At 37.7% G+C, this 13,289-nt stretch overlaps 3 protein-coding genes and 1 pseudogene across 3 annotated transcripts in view; 3 read left to right on the forward strand and 1 right to left on the reverse strand.

Annotated features, from left to right (window-relative positions):
• LOC119519695 overlaps window positions 1–686 on the forward strand; it is a 42,952-nt pseudogene extending 42,266 nt beyond the window's left edge.
• Window positions 1–13,289, forward strand: part of LOC119520029 (immunity-related GTPase family M protein 1-like) — a 379,546-nt gene that overhangs the window by 237,302 nt on the left and 128,955 nt on the right. The gene's annotated exons all lie outside the window — the stretch shown is intronic.
• Window positions 1–13,289, reverse strand: part of LOC119520038 (immunity-related GTPase family M protein-like) — a 215,708-nt gene that overhangs the window by 122,131 nt on the left and 80,288 nt on the right. The window lies entirely within an intron of this gene.
• The window catches only part of LOC119520025 (T-cell-specific guanine nucleotide triphosphate-binding protein 2-like), a 212,247-nt gene that overhangs the window by 92,645 nt on the left and 106,313 nt on the right, over window positions 1–13,289 (forward strand). The gene's annotated exons all lie outside the window — the stretch shown is intronic.

Genomic DNA, 13,289 nt, shown 5'->3' on the forward strand with positions numbered 1-13,289 from the left:
AAGACTTTCAATAAGGATACTATCTTTCAAGACATTAGAAAGGACTGGAACATCTTCAGAAAGCCAAAGTGACTGATTCTTGTGTCTTCTTAATCTCCAGCTTTGATGTGTCTGACTATGATTTCCCAAAGTTGCAGACCACTCTTCTGAAGGATCTCCCAGCTCAGAAGCGCCATATCTTTGTGCAGTGCCTGCCCTGTGTTACCGAGGCTGCCATTGACAGGAAGAGGGATTCCTTGAAGCAGAAGATCTGGCTGGAGGCACTGAAGGCTGGAGCATGGGCCACCATCCCTTTCATGAGTGTAGGGGGTGATGAAATGCAGACACTGAAGGAGACCTTAAACCTCTATAGGTCTCACTTTGGGCTGGATGATGAATCCCTCAAAAACATGGCTGAAAGTTTGAATGTGTCACTGGAAATGCTCACAGCAAATATTAAGTCTCCCGATTTGCTGTCAGTTCAGAAGGATGAGGAGACCTTAGGGGAAACAGTGTTGAAATGTGTGGAGAAAATCTTCTCCGTCAGTGGTGGCCTCATTGCCACTGGCCTCTACTTTGGTAAAATGTTCTATTGGCAAGCTTATTTCCTTGACACAGTGGTGGATGATGCTAAAGTTCTCCTTAAAAAAAGAAGAGATTTTTAGGATCGATGCTACCTCTGAGAAAACCAAACCACTTCTGGATGCTGAGTGTGAAAATGGGAAAAGTGAAGCACTGACTTATCCTCCGTGTTTTCATGACACTGGTTCTGCAAAGGTGGAGTCAGCTTTCCTTGACGCAGTCCCAGCTCACAGCCAAGAGTGGACCACCTCCTCCATGACTGTTATTTGAGAAAAAGAGCAATCAGCTCTAAAGCATCTTTCTTTGGGGACCTTCTTGAGAAAATAAAGAAAAGGAATCCAAAATTCTTTGCAAAGAGGAGACAATAACTCTGTGTGCTGGGTCTTTCATAACCAGGGCTTGTTACAGACATACCAGTGAAATGTTATTGTGCACTCAGTAGATCCTCATCAATATTACTGAGTGAATGTGTACATAGTGTGTTTTTGGCATTCATGATATTTTTGTGAATATATGCATTCTGATCATTAATATACCAGAAAATGTTGAACATAATCCTAATCATTCCTTTCTAGGCTTAACATTTCATTTGATAAATAAGTAAGGTAGTGAACTGACATTGTGTCACAGGATACTTTGTGGGAAGGGCAAGCGCAGAAGAAAGGAACATACACCAGGGGCTTGCATATTGGAAGCCTACACATTCTTTGGTCTTTACTATAGAATAATTTTTTCCTTAAACTGAAAGGCTGTGGAATAAAATGAAAGAAGTTAGTAATAATAATGAGTGGAAATAAAAAGAAATACAAGTATTTCTTAAACATATGAAAAGATACTTAATCACACATCTAATAAAGGAAATGCAAGTTAGAAATGGAATTTACACTGTGATACAATTTTTCATCTACTATATTCAGGTAAATTTCAAACATTGACCTTTTGTTGGTGAAAATGTAAAACTATGTTTACAGTTGTATAATGCTGGTGGAAATGAAAAATGATACATCCCATAATGTGGAAAACAAGGCAATAGCTAAGAAAATTACGTATATACTTATGCTTTTACCAAGTGATCCCACTTTGAAGAATCTATGCCAAAAGAACACTAGAAAAATTACAAAAATGTGTATCCTCCAAACTGTTAATTGCAGCACTAATTGAATTGGGAAAAGACTGTAAACAGTGGAAATGTTCTTCAATAGAAGGTGGTAGATAACCAAATAGCTGACTAGTTAAGTGTAGAAAAGAATGAGGAATATCTTCTATATTACCATGGCATGACCAGGAATTATGTATAAATCACCAGATACAGAGAGAGGTGTATAGTACAATACTGCTCAGCTAATAAGTTCAGAATATGAATAAATGTTAACACATAATTTTAAAGAATCACAAAAACATAGGAATTAAATGAAATTATAGGAAGAAGGGATAGAATGATTTCAAGGGGCAGGGATAAAAGTTAGGTTTTTGCTTAATACAACTTATTTTGTAGGCTTTGCCTTGGAAACATGCAGATGTTTTATATAGCTGTATAAGTGTTAAAGAAATAGAAAGCAAAATATTTGGTATAACAAAACAGAGACATTATTTAAAGGCAAATTTTTGGTAGAATATATCCCAAGGACACAAATGATTCTAAAGGAACCTTACATGTTTTTCAGCAGTAGTATTCACAATAATATTGAAAATGATTTTGCTTTTCTTTGACTATATTATTTACATTAGGATAAAGCAAATGAAGTAATTATGTTAATGTAGTTAGATACCAAGGTTTTCAGCACAATAGTCATCCAAACATAAAGTAAAATTTAAGTAAGAGCTGTACTGAAAATAGAAGCATGAACTCATGATTTAGTTTGCCTTTAGAAAATACCAGTTTTCTACTGTGCATACTGAAAAGGCCTAAACACAGTGACTAATCCAGTAATAATGAGAATTCTTAGCTCCCATATGTGGTCTCTAAATGCCATTTCCCAGAACTTCTTAGTCAGGGGCAGTAAGTAGAACCAGGGCTTCTTAGTTTGGGACAGTAAATTGGTACACATCATATATGTTTAAATCCATGAAGTCACAGTGAAACAAAAATAAATTTACTGGTCAAATTTATACTATGCTAGGAAGCCAATTCATTATTTCAAAAACTAGAAAAGAAGGGAGTGAAAAAATATGTAGATATTGCTTTTTATATGAAAGTATTTAAATTGCTTTTCTGTGAAAATTGCATAGTAATCAAATGGTTGATGAGGAGACACTTTTCTTTCTATCAGATTTCCATGGATAAATGCAGAAAGAATGATAGGATTAGAATGACTATTTTGCAAGCCTTAAAAGTATAATAGATATAGGAAATGTTCATGTAATCATGGCTAACATTACAGAAATAGAGACAAGCAGATATAATATGCCTTGCATTTGAAGGAGAGAGCCTAACAATATGAAGTTTTGTGCCCAAAACAAAATGAATCAGACCAAATCTCCAGAGAGATATCTACTTAATCACAGGAAATAGAGGGAACAGAGGAACATGTTAAATGATATGATGGGGACAGAATCATGAAAATCAAAGAGTATGGTTAATTTTACAGAACAATTTCTTCAAACAATGGATTTGAGAGGAAAAAATAGAAACCAGAAAGGAAAACACTTGCATTAAAAGAGAATCTAGAGAATTAAACCCTTATTACAAAATGTGGACTTTTAAAAGCCTTATTCAAATCAGCATAAAAACTTTTGTGAGAAAACCAAGGAAATTTGAACACTGGATATTTTATGAGGTTAAGGAATGTTTACCATTTTTTTATTTGTGCTAGCATTTGTGTTATGTATACTTTCCATAGCCTATTCAAATATTTTCTAATATTCTCATTAAATAAGGTTTAGTTTGAGTCACTTAATTGTTTAAGCAACCTCAAAATTTTTCACATTTCACAGTATGAAAAGTGGTGTAGTAGATGCATCATCCAGGGTGTGTACAGATAATGCTACTTACACATTTTCTAAACTGAAGTGAGCATGATTTCTGGATACAGAGGAAGTAAAGGTTTCAGACATGGCTATAGAGAATAGTTTGAGTCTCAGATACCAGAGACTTTCAGGAGTCCTAGAAACAACCTGGTCCAAAGTTTATGCTTGCTTCTTTTGTTAATCATCATTAAAGGGGATGATAATTGATCCATGGTGATGATTAATTCTACTGTTTCCAGAATAGTCATACCTTACTGGCAGCATAACTCTTTGAGGATGGTGCTGCCATTGAGGGTAAAAAATGGGAGAGGATTGGGGAAAGTTTGGAGTGAGGTCCACACTCCACACTTCTGACCCCAACTACAAGTTCTGAGATCCCCAAGCCAATATTCATGTTTGATAATTATCTTGAACAACTCACAGATCTCAGAACGTGTAATACAAATACAGTTTTATTACAGTGAAAAGAAACAGACTAAAACCAGCAGAATGAAGAGATGCATATTGAAGTTTCCAGAAGTCATTGTCATGAGGCTATCTTTTGTCTTCTCCCAGGGGAGTCACATGGACAGTGCCTAATTTTCAGCTATGATGTGTGGCAACAGACAGGGTATATTTGCATCCAGAGAAGCAAACTGAAGCTTTGCTTGGGAATTGTTTCCATATAACCCATGGTCTTCAGCCCCTCCAGAGGCTGAGTTAACGCCATGTAGCCCAGGACATGCTCCATCAATCACACTGTTAGCATAGACCATCAGGTTTGTCCTGATAAGCCCAATGAGAATCCCATTGTTAGCACAGGCTCTCTGGCATCACCAGAGACAAGTCCTGATCTTCATTACTTATAATATTATAATGGCATCAAATCTATCACCAGCTTTCTGGAAATTTCTAAAATCAGAAGTTTATTGAAAACACTTAGAACTATTACCCATCACTCCCCTGACAGGGAGATCCATATTCTCTGATCTGCTGCTCCCTATATTTGAAGGCAGAAGAAGTTGCCCTGTGAATATGCCGAATTTTAAATCCAGGATGTTTTCTTCTTTAGTCACTCATTTGTAATATTCCAAAACAAACGGTTATGACTATGTTGTGGTGAGGACTGGAGGAGGATTCAACAAAGAAAAGGGAAGAGGGAAAGCGAATCAGGGAAGGAGGTAATGGAAGAGGACAGGTAGTATCTTTCTTAGCCTTTGACTGTTTTCAGTGTTTCAATGTTTTATTTCTTACTTCTCCCCAACTTCCATGTTTACGTACTTCTTCCTCAGCTAGCAGGTGGTGTTATGTCGTAGTTTCACTATCGCAATCTTGGAGTTGTCATTGTTCCTGAGGTTGCAAGTCTCCTTACCAGAGACGCCCACACATCCAGTGGGCGGTCATTGATCATCGAACGTCTGTGGAGTGCGCTGTCACTCTCTGCCAAGTACGTGAGTGGAGACCGTGGTGTGGATCCTGACCTAGCTTTGAGTGTAAGGAAGCCACTCAGATTCCGCTTGCTGAAACGCTGCTGCTGCTAGTGCCCAAAGAGAAAAACATAGCCATAACAAATGCTGTGTAACATGATTTCCTTTTTGTTTGTCCTTATTATACTTGATATTTGTAGAGCACTTGTTGGAAATGTACTTTCATCCTCAACAGACTTCCAAGTAAATGACATAAGTTGGGGTGTTTGATATATTTTCTCTGCATCTCATCCACAAAAGGTTTCTAACACAAAGATGTATTCAATAAACATTTTTTGAATAAATGACAAAGTAAAAGTTTAATATTGGATTCTTGGTCTTCCACCTCCATTCTGTGTGATTGCAGATGAGTGACTTAACTCGAACAAAGTCACAAACATCTTTTCTAAAATAGGGGTAAAAATAACCACTTCCTGCACTTACTGAAAACCCTAAGTGCCTTGATACCTGTGAGGCTGACTTGCATGAGCACAGTGCTGCCCAGCCATGTGGCTTCATCACTCCTGACTCCCCAGTCCTTTCTCAGTGTCTTCTCAGTATCCCACCCCCAAATTCCATGCCCAATGTCCAATTCTCCCTGCACGTCTTTAAGTAGAGTAGCAATGTCTGAAAGAAATAAACATACACTTATTAGGAAATTGGGTTATAGCCACAGGGGCTGGAAATATGCAGGGTCCAAATTGAGACCGTACTTGGCATTTGCACGGCTATCCTGCTGTGTTCATCTTCCTACGGGTTGCTTGTGGAACCAGGTTTCAGGAGAACATGATCTTTCCAGGGTCATGGAAGAGGCTTCGTCCTTGATGCTAAATTGTTTCTTTATGCTCTTTCACTTACCAACTCTTAACTTTCAAAGAGGTGACCTGTTATATTATGGTTCATTCAATTTTTTCTTCTTGCATTGACTTAGTTGTTGGCAAGAAGATCAAATGCTAGTTTATCTTTAATTTTTCTGGGATGAGGCTATTTCCTCACTATTGTACGTTTCATCACCATCACACTAAGAAGTCGGCTGGGAGTCAGGTGATTTTGAGTCCCGTCCTTAAATATGTTCTTCTATGGGACCAATGTGAAAGTTCTCTTTCAGTCTTTTTCTCCCTATGACAACCACCTGGGGTAACTGGAAATATATTTCAGTACAGGACAATAGCAGAGGAAGATTCTGTGCCATGATCTACACTGAGCAAGTCAACCTGACTTTGAATATTCTGGTAACTCGGTATAAACACTTCGAGCAGAACTCTGACCCAAAGGACCTCATTTTTGCAAGGGACTGTGGTAATAAAACAATTAGGGAGGTGGGCTGGGGAGCAGGGACACTCCATTTGGGGGCTAGGGAGTCTTGTTGGCTGGGTGGCAGGATTACTGATTGATAGATGTAGTTCATCACTCAAATTTAGGAAGAAATAAAGCAATTGCTTGAATATCATTGACAAGTTAAAATTCATTCAATTGTTTCACCATCCTCTAGTGTCTCCCCTGGAATAGTTCAAAATGTGTGCATCAGAGAATGTGTTATGGAATATCACCACAGGATATATGAGGTTTGTTGATTCTCCATCCTATTTTATTTCAAGGGCATATTTTTTATCTGTCCCCCTCAGTTCATCACTTGTTATCCCTTATATTCCAGTGAACACCGTATTTGGATGGCAAAGAAACAATCAACAGCCCCATTCTGCTAACTACCTGTGGAGTTTCTAGGATTTCAGGGTTTTTTTCCATTATAAAGTAAAATTTGTAATAGTCTTACACTTGTGAAGAACCCTCAACCTGTCAGGATGTATTATAAAATATAACACAGTTTACAGATGTGTCATTTTATAGATATGATATCTCAAACATCTTCTCAATTTTTATTCCTCTGTACTGAAGAAGACACAACAAATTCTAGAGTGTGCACCTTTACACAAGGGACTGGACCTGAGTGCACAAAGCTGGGAATGAAAGGGTCATTCTGTGCATGCCCGATGTACACCCTTCCCCTTCAGTTATTCTGCAGGTGTGTTTACTTCTGGGCTCACCTGCAGGTTTATCCTCACTTTTATTACATTCTCCTTACCTACAACTTTCAGGATGATAGCCATGTATGACCTTGCATTGTTGTCTTGCAGTGAATGCTGCTTCCGAACTGGGTTCTTCTACTTCTCAGGCTCTCTGAGGTTACTCACACGAGGCCTCCCTAGTCACCCTGGGTCAGCCAATCCAGAGTAACAGAGCTGGTTTTGGTTTGCTAAAGCTTCTGAAGTGCAATATACCATGTCAAAAAGCTGAAGAGGCAGCCAACTCACAGGGAGAAAATATTTTGAAACCATATATCTTATGAGACTGATATGCTGCATATAAAAAGAAATAATGATACATCTGGGAAGACGGCAGATTAGGAGAGACAGAACAAAGTTCTCCAACATGAAAAACACTAGATAAAGGACAGAAAGCACTCCAGAACACCCGTTTCAGGGTGCCAGTAACCAAACAGACTTCTGCGCCATATAGTGACGACACAGCTGGAGGGTGTGTCTTTAGGATGGGTGAATATTCAGCCCATAAAGCCACCAGGGATGGGGAGTTGAAGTTAGATGATAAGCATGGAAGGGAGCACTTTCCACACCCCATGCACCCTTCTTAGCAGTTGGCTGAGGAAATAACCCTCCACAGCCCCATGACTAAGAGCTCCTGTGAGGGAACACGGGTTTTCACAGTCTTGTGACTGTCAGCACTCTCACTTCATGGAACCCCATGGTGTGCAGAGCTGAGAGGCAAGAGTGCCACAAAGAAGAGACAGGAACCTCTCCCAATTGCAGAGACTTGTCGGTGCATGGTGAACAGGGACTGTGGGTTGTTTGAGCTGGAAGGTGAGGCATGCAAATTTGCAGGCCCTGAGTAGCCCACCTGCAGCCCTGAGAACTGCTGGGACCACTGTGCCCTGGAGTAGATTCCCTGCCAAACTCTGAAGGACCCACTTCCTTCCCACAGGGGAGGTAGTCCTCTATGCACATGGAAAATTCATGCACTGATTGGATTTCCACACTGCTTGTGCCCCACTCAGTGCATAGTCAAACTTTGAGGAGAACTGGCTTGAGGGTAAGAGGTCCCTCAAGGGTCCATCTGCTGGTAGAACAGGGAAAGTGCAGTCCACCAAGCTGTAGCTCTGCCAAATTATAGATAAATATTCAAAAGTTCCTGCATACCCTAAAATACCCCTATCAAAATAAGCAAATGCCATGAGGCCAAAAACAACAGAAAATTATAAAGCATATGAAGAAACCAGAAGATATGGACAACCAAATGGACCAAATAAAACAGCCAGAGGAGACACAGAACTTGGAACAATTAATCAAAGAAGTATACACAAATCTCCAAAACAAATTCACTGTGATGGCTAAGGACATAAAGGAAATCAAGAAGACCCTAGAAGAGCGTAAAGAAGAATTTGAAAGAGTAAGTTAAACAATAGCATATCTTGTGGAAACAAAAGATACCTTTGATTGAATTAAAAATATTCTTGAGGCAAACAACAGCAGAGTTGAAGAGGCAAAGGAAATAATTAGTGAACTACAGGACAGACAACAGAATGCAAAAGCACAAAAGAACAAATGGTGAAAAAATTTGAAAAATTTAAAATGGATCTCTGGTAAATGATGGACAATATGAATCACACAAATATAAGAATCACTGGTGTTCCAGAAGGGGAAGAGAACGGTAAAGGGCTATGAAGAGTATTCAAAGAAATTGTGAGGGAAAACCTCCCAACCTTTCTAGATGACATAAATATGCAAATCAAAGGTACCCAATGAACTCTAAATAGAAAAAAATCTGAATAAACCCACTCTGAAACATATTTTGATCAGGTTGTCAAACACTGAAGAGAAGAAGAAAGTTCTGAAAGCAGCAAGAGACAAGTGATTCACCACACACAAGGGAAACAACATAAGAATAAATACTGACTAATCAATGGGTACCATGGAGGTGACAAGGCAGTGGTATGACATGTTTAAAATTCTGAAAGAGAAAAACTGCCAACCAAGAATTCTTTATTCAGCAACGCTGGCCTTCAAAAGTGAGGGAGAGTTTGAAATTTTCACAGACAAACAAATGTTGAGAAAATTTGTTAACAAGAGACCTGCCCTGCAACAAATACTAAAGAGAGTTCTATAAGATGAGAAAAAAAGAAAGGAGAGAGAGGACTAGAGAAGGGCACAAAACTGAAGAGTATTAGAAAGGGTAACTTAAAGGAAATAAAGAGACAGAGAGGGGAAAAATAGATCTGACAACAAAAAAACAAAGGATAAGATGGCTTATTCAAGAACTACCCTCACAGTAATAACATTAAATGTGAATGGATTAAGCTCCCCAATTAAAAGACACAGATTGGCAGAATGGATTTAAAAATATGATCCAACAGCATGCTTTTATGAGAGACTCATCCTAGACCCAGCAACACCAAGAGATTGAAAATGAAAGATGGAAAAAAATATTGCATGCAAGCCACAGCCAAAAGAAAGCAGAGGTATCAATACTAATTTTAGATGAAATAGACTTTAAATGCAAAGATGTCATAAGAGACAAAGGACACTATATACTACTAAGAGGGAGAATTCACCAAAAAGGAATAACAAACATAAATAATTATGCATCAGTCAAGGCATTCCAAACTACAAGAGGCAACCACTGGCAAAACTGAAGGAAGCAACTGAAGTTTCTACAATAATCATGGAAGACTTCAATACACCACTGTCTCCTATAGACAAAACAATCAAACAGCGAACCAATGAGGAAATTGAGAACCTAAACAATGTGATAAAATAAAGTAGAATTAACAGACATATATAGAGCAGTACATGCTAAATTACCTGGATCTACTTTCTTCTCTAGTGCTTGTGGAATGTTCTCCAGGATAAGTCATAGGCTGGAGCATAAAAAAAGTCCTCAGTAAATTTACAAAATTCAAATTATTCAAAGCACATTCTCTGACCACAATGGAATGCAACTAGAAGTCAATGACCATCAAAGAACCAGAACATTCACAAACATGTAGGGGTTGAAAACACAATACTAAACAATCAGTGAGTCAAAGAAGCAATTTCAAAGGAATTGCAAAATACCTAGAGATGAATGAAAATGAGATCACAATATATCAAAACCAATGGGATGCAGTGAAGGCGGTTCTGAGGGGGGAATTTTTAGCTCTAAATGAATACCCTAAAAAGGAAGAAAGAGCTAAAATCCAAAGAACTGATGGAACAACTGAAGACTCTGGAGGCTCATCAGCAAACTAAACCTAAAGCAAGTATCAGAAAGGAAATAAGTTCTAAACAGAAATAAATGATATGGAGAACAAAGAAACAATGGAGAGAATAAATAACATCAAAAGCAGATTGTTTGAGAAGACCAAGACTGAAAAGGTAAAAACAGAGAAAACCAAATAAACAGTCAGAAATGAGAAGGGGTCATTGCCATGTATCTGAAGAAATAAAGAAAAAAAAGGGGGGGGGAGCACTATGAAAAAATGTATACCAACAAACTAGAAAATTTAGAGAAACTTCCTGGAAACACATAAATAGCCTAGACTGACCTGAGAGGAAACAGAAGTCCTCAACAAACCAATCACAAGTAATGAGATCCAAGCTGTCATCCAAAAGCTTCCGACAAATAAAAGCCCAGGGCCAGATGGCTTCACAGGGGCATTTTACCAAATTTAGTTAGAAATCCAGAAATCCATCAAGAAGACATAAAAATCATGAATCTCTAGGCACTGTGCCAGATTCCTCCAAAATTCATGAGGCAGACACTGACAACATTGATGGGAGAAGTAGATTATTTTACAATTTTAGTTGGTGACTTCGATACACAAATCTCATCAATAGATAGAACATCTAGACAAAGGAGCAATAAGGAAAAAGAGATTCTGAATAATATTACAAATGAACTAGGTTTTGCAAACATTTATAGAATGTTGAACCCAAAAGGAGAAGTATATACATTTTTTCTCAAGTGCTCATAGATAATTCTCCAGGATAGACCATGTGTTGACTCACAGTAGGTCAGAAAACAAAAACAGGTGGAAGGCTCAAAAATTCACAAATGTATTGAAGCCAAACAACACACTCTTAAATAACCAGTGAGTCATGGAAGAAATTACAAGAGAAGTCAGTAAATAACTCAAGGCAAATGAAAATGAGAACAACATATCAAAACTTATTGATGCAGCAAAAGCAGTGCTGAGAGGAAATTTATTGTCCTAAATGTCTATAAAAAAAAAATAGAAGAGCAAAAATTGAGGAATTAGCTGTTTACCAGGAGGACATAGAGAATGAACAGCAAACTAACCCTTAAACAGAAGGAAATAAATAACAAAGATTGGAGGAGAAATACATGAAGTCAAGAATATGAAAACAATAGAGATAATCAATAAAACCAGAAGTTGGTTCTTTGAGAAAATCAACAAAACTGATGGACCCTTAGCTAGGCTGAAAAAGAAAAAAGTGAGAGGATACAAATTAATAATATGAGAAATGGGAGGGGCCATAACTAATGACTCCACATAAATAAAGTAGATAATGAGAGGATACCATGAACAACTGTATGCTAACAAACTAGACAACTTAGAAGAGATGGAGAACTTCCTAGAAAAGCATGAACAGCAAACATTGCCTTGAGAAGACAGATATGCCCATGACAAGCTGATCATGAGTAAAGAGATTGAATCAGTCATCACAAAGCTTCCCAAAATTAAAGTCCAGTTCTAGATGGCTTCACATGTGAATTCTACCAATCATTCAGGAAATAATTTGTACCAATTCTGCTGAAACTCTTGAAAAACATGAACAGATGAGAAAGCTACAAAATTCATCATATGAAGCCAAAATCACCCTAAAATCAAAGCCAGGCAAACATACTACAAAAAAGAAAATTACAGACCAATCACTTCAATGAATATCAATGCAAAAATCCTTAGCAAATTATTCACTGCTGGTGGGAATGTAGAATTGCACAGCCACACTGGAAGGCACAGTGGCAGTTCCTCAGAAAACTAAGTATAGAATTGCCATATGATCCAGGAATTCTATTACTAGGTATATGCTCAGGGGTACTGAAATCTAGGGCATGAATGGACATTTGTAAACTGATGTTTATAGCAGCAGTATTTACAATTGCCAAGAGATAGAAACAGCCCAAATGCCCATCAACAAATGAGTGGATAAACAAACTGTGGTATATACATATGATGGAATATTAGGCAGCTGTAAGACAGAATAAAGTCACAAAGAATATACCAATGTGGATGATACTTGAGAACTTTATGTTGAGTGAAATTAGCCAGAAACAAAAGGACAAATTCTGTATGGTCTCACTAATACGAACTAACATTTGTGAGCAAACTTTGAGAGTTAAAGCTAAGAACACAGTTTATCAGGAAATAGAAATGGGGTAGAGATAGTACATTTAATGCTAAAGGAGTATAGAATGCTTAACAGGTTTGATTGTATAGATCCAGAAATGGACAGCACAACATGTCATTGTAGCACAATATTGTAAGTACAGTGAACAAAAACGACTGTGAGTATGGTTGAAAGAGGAATGCTAGATGCATGTATGGCACCAGAGGGAAAGTTAGACGATAGAGACTTGGACTGAATAACTTAGTGAAACCTAGAGTGCCAATGATGGTGATTAAATGTACAAATATAAGAATGTTTTTATATGAGGGAAGCAAATGAATGTAAACTTTGCAAGCTGTTGATTATGAGATGCTACTGGGGAAAAATACAATCATTGCAAACTAGAGTCTATAGTTAACATACCACTGTAATATTAATTGTAACAAAGGAAATATACCAACCTAAATGTATATAAGCTTGGGAAAGAAGGGGGGTGTTATGGGATTTTTATGGTGGTGTTTTCTGAACTTTTTATGTAATATATTTTACATTATTTTTTATTTTATTTTTTGTTTTTCTTTTTTCTCCTCTTCCTATCTGCAGAAGAAATGGAAATTGCCCTCATATAGGTTTTGGTGGTGAATGCATAACCATGGAATTATACTGGGAACCACTGACTGTTTACTTAGAATTGGATGTATGGTGTGTGAATAAAAGTGCTTAAGAAATAAACAGAAGGATACAAGTGCTGGAGAAAATGTGGAGAGAGTGATGCACCTAATCATGGTTGTTGGGGAAGTAGGATTTTGCAGCCCCTCTGGAGGCAGTTTTGTGGTTCAACAGAAAACTAAATATGGGGTTACCATATGGTATTGCAACACCATTATTGGGTATACACTTGGAGATACAGGGG

The sequence above is a fragment of the Choloepus didactylus genome, chromosome 24 (assembly GCF_015220235.1).
Source record: "Choloepus didactylus isolate mChoDid1 chromosome 24, mChoDid1.pri, whole genome shotgun sequence".
In the NCBI taxonomy this organism is placed as follows: Eukaryota; Metazoa; Chordata; class Mammalia; order Pilosa; family Megalonychidae; genus Choloepus; species Choloepus didactylus.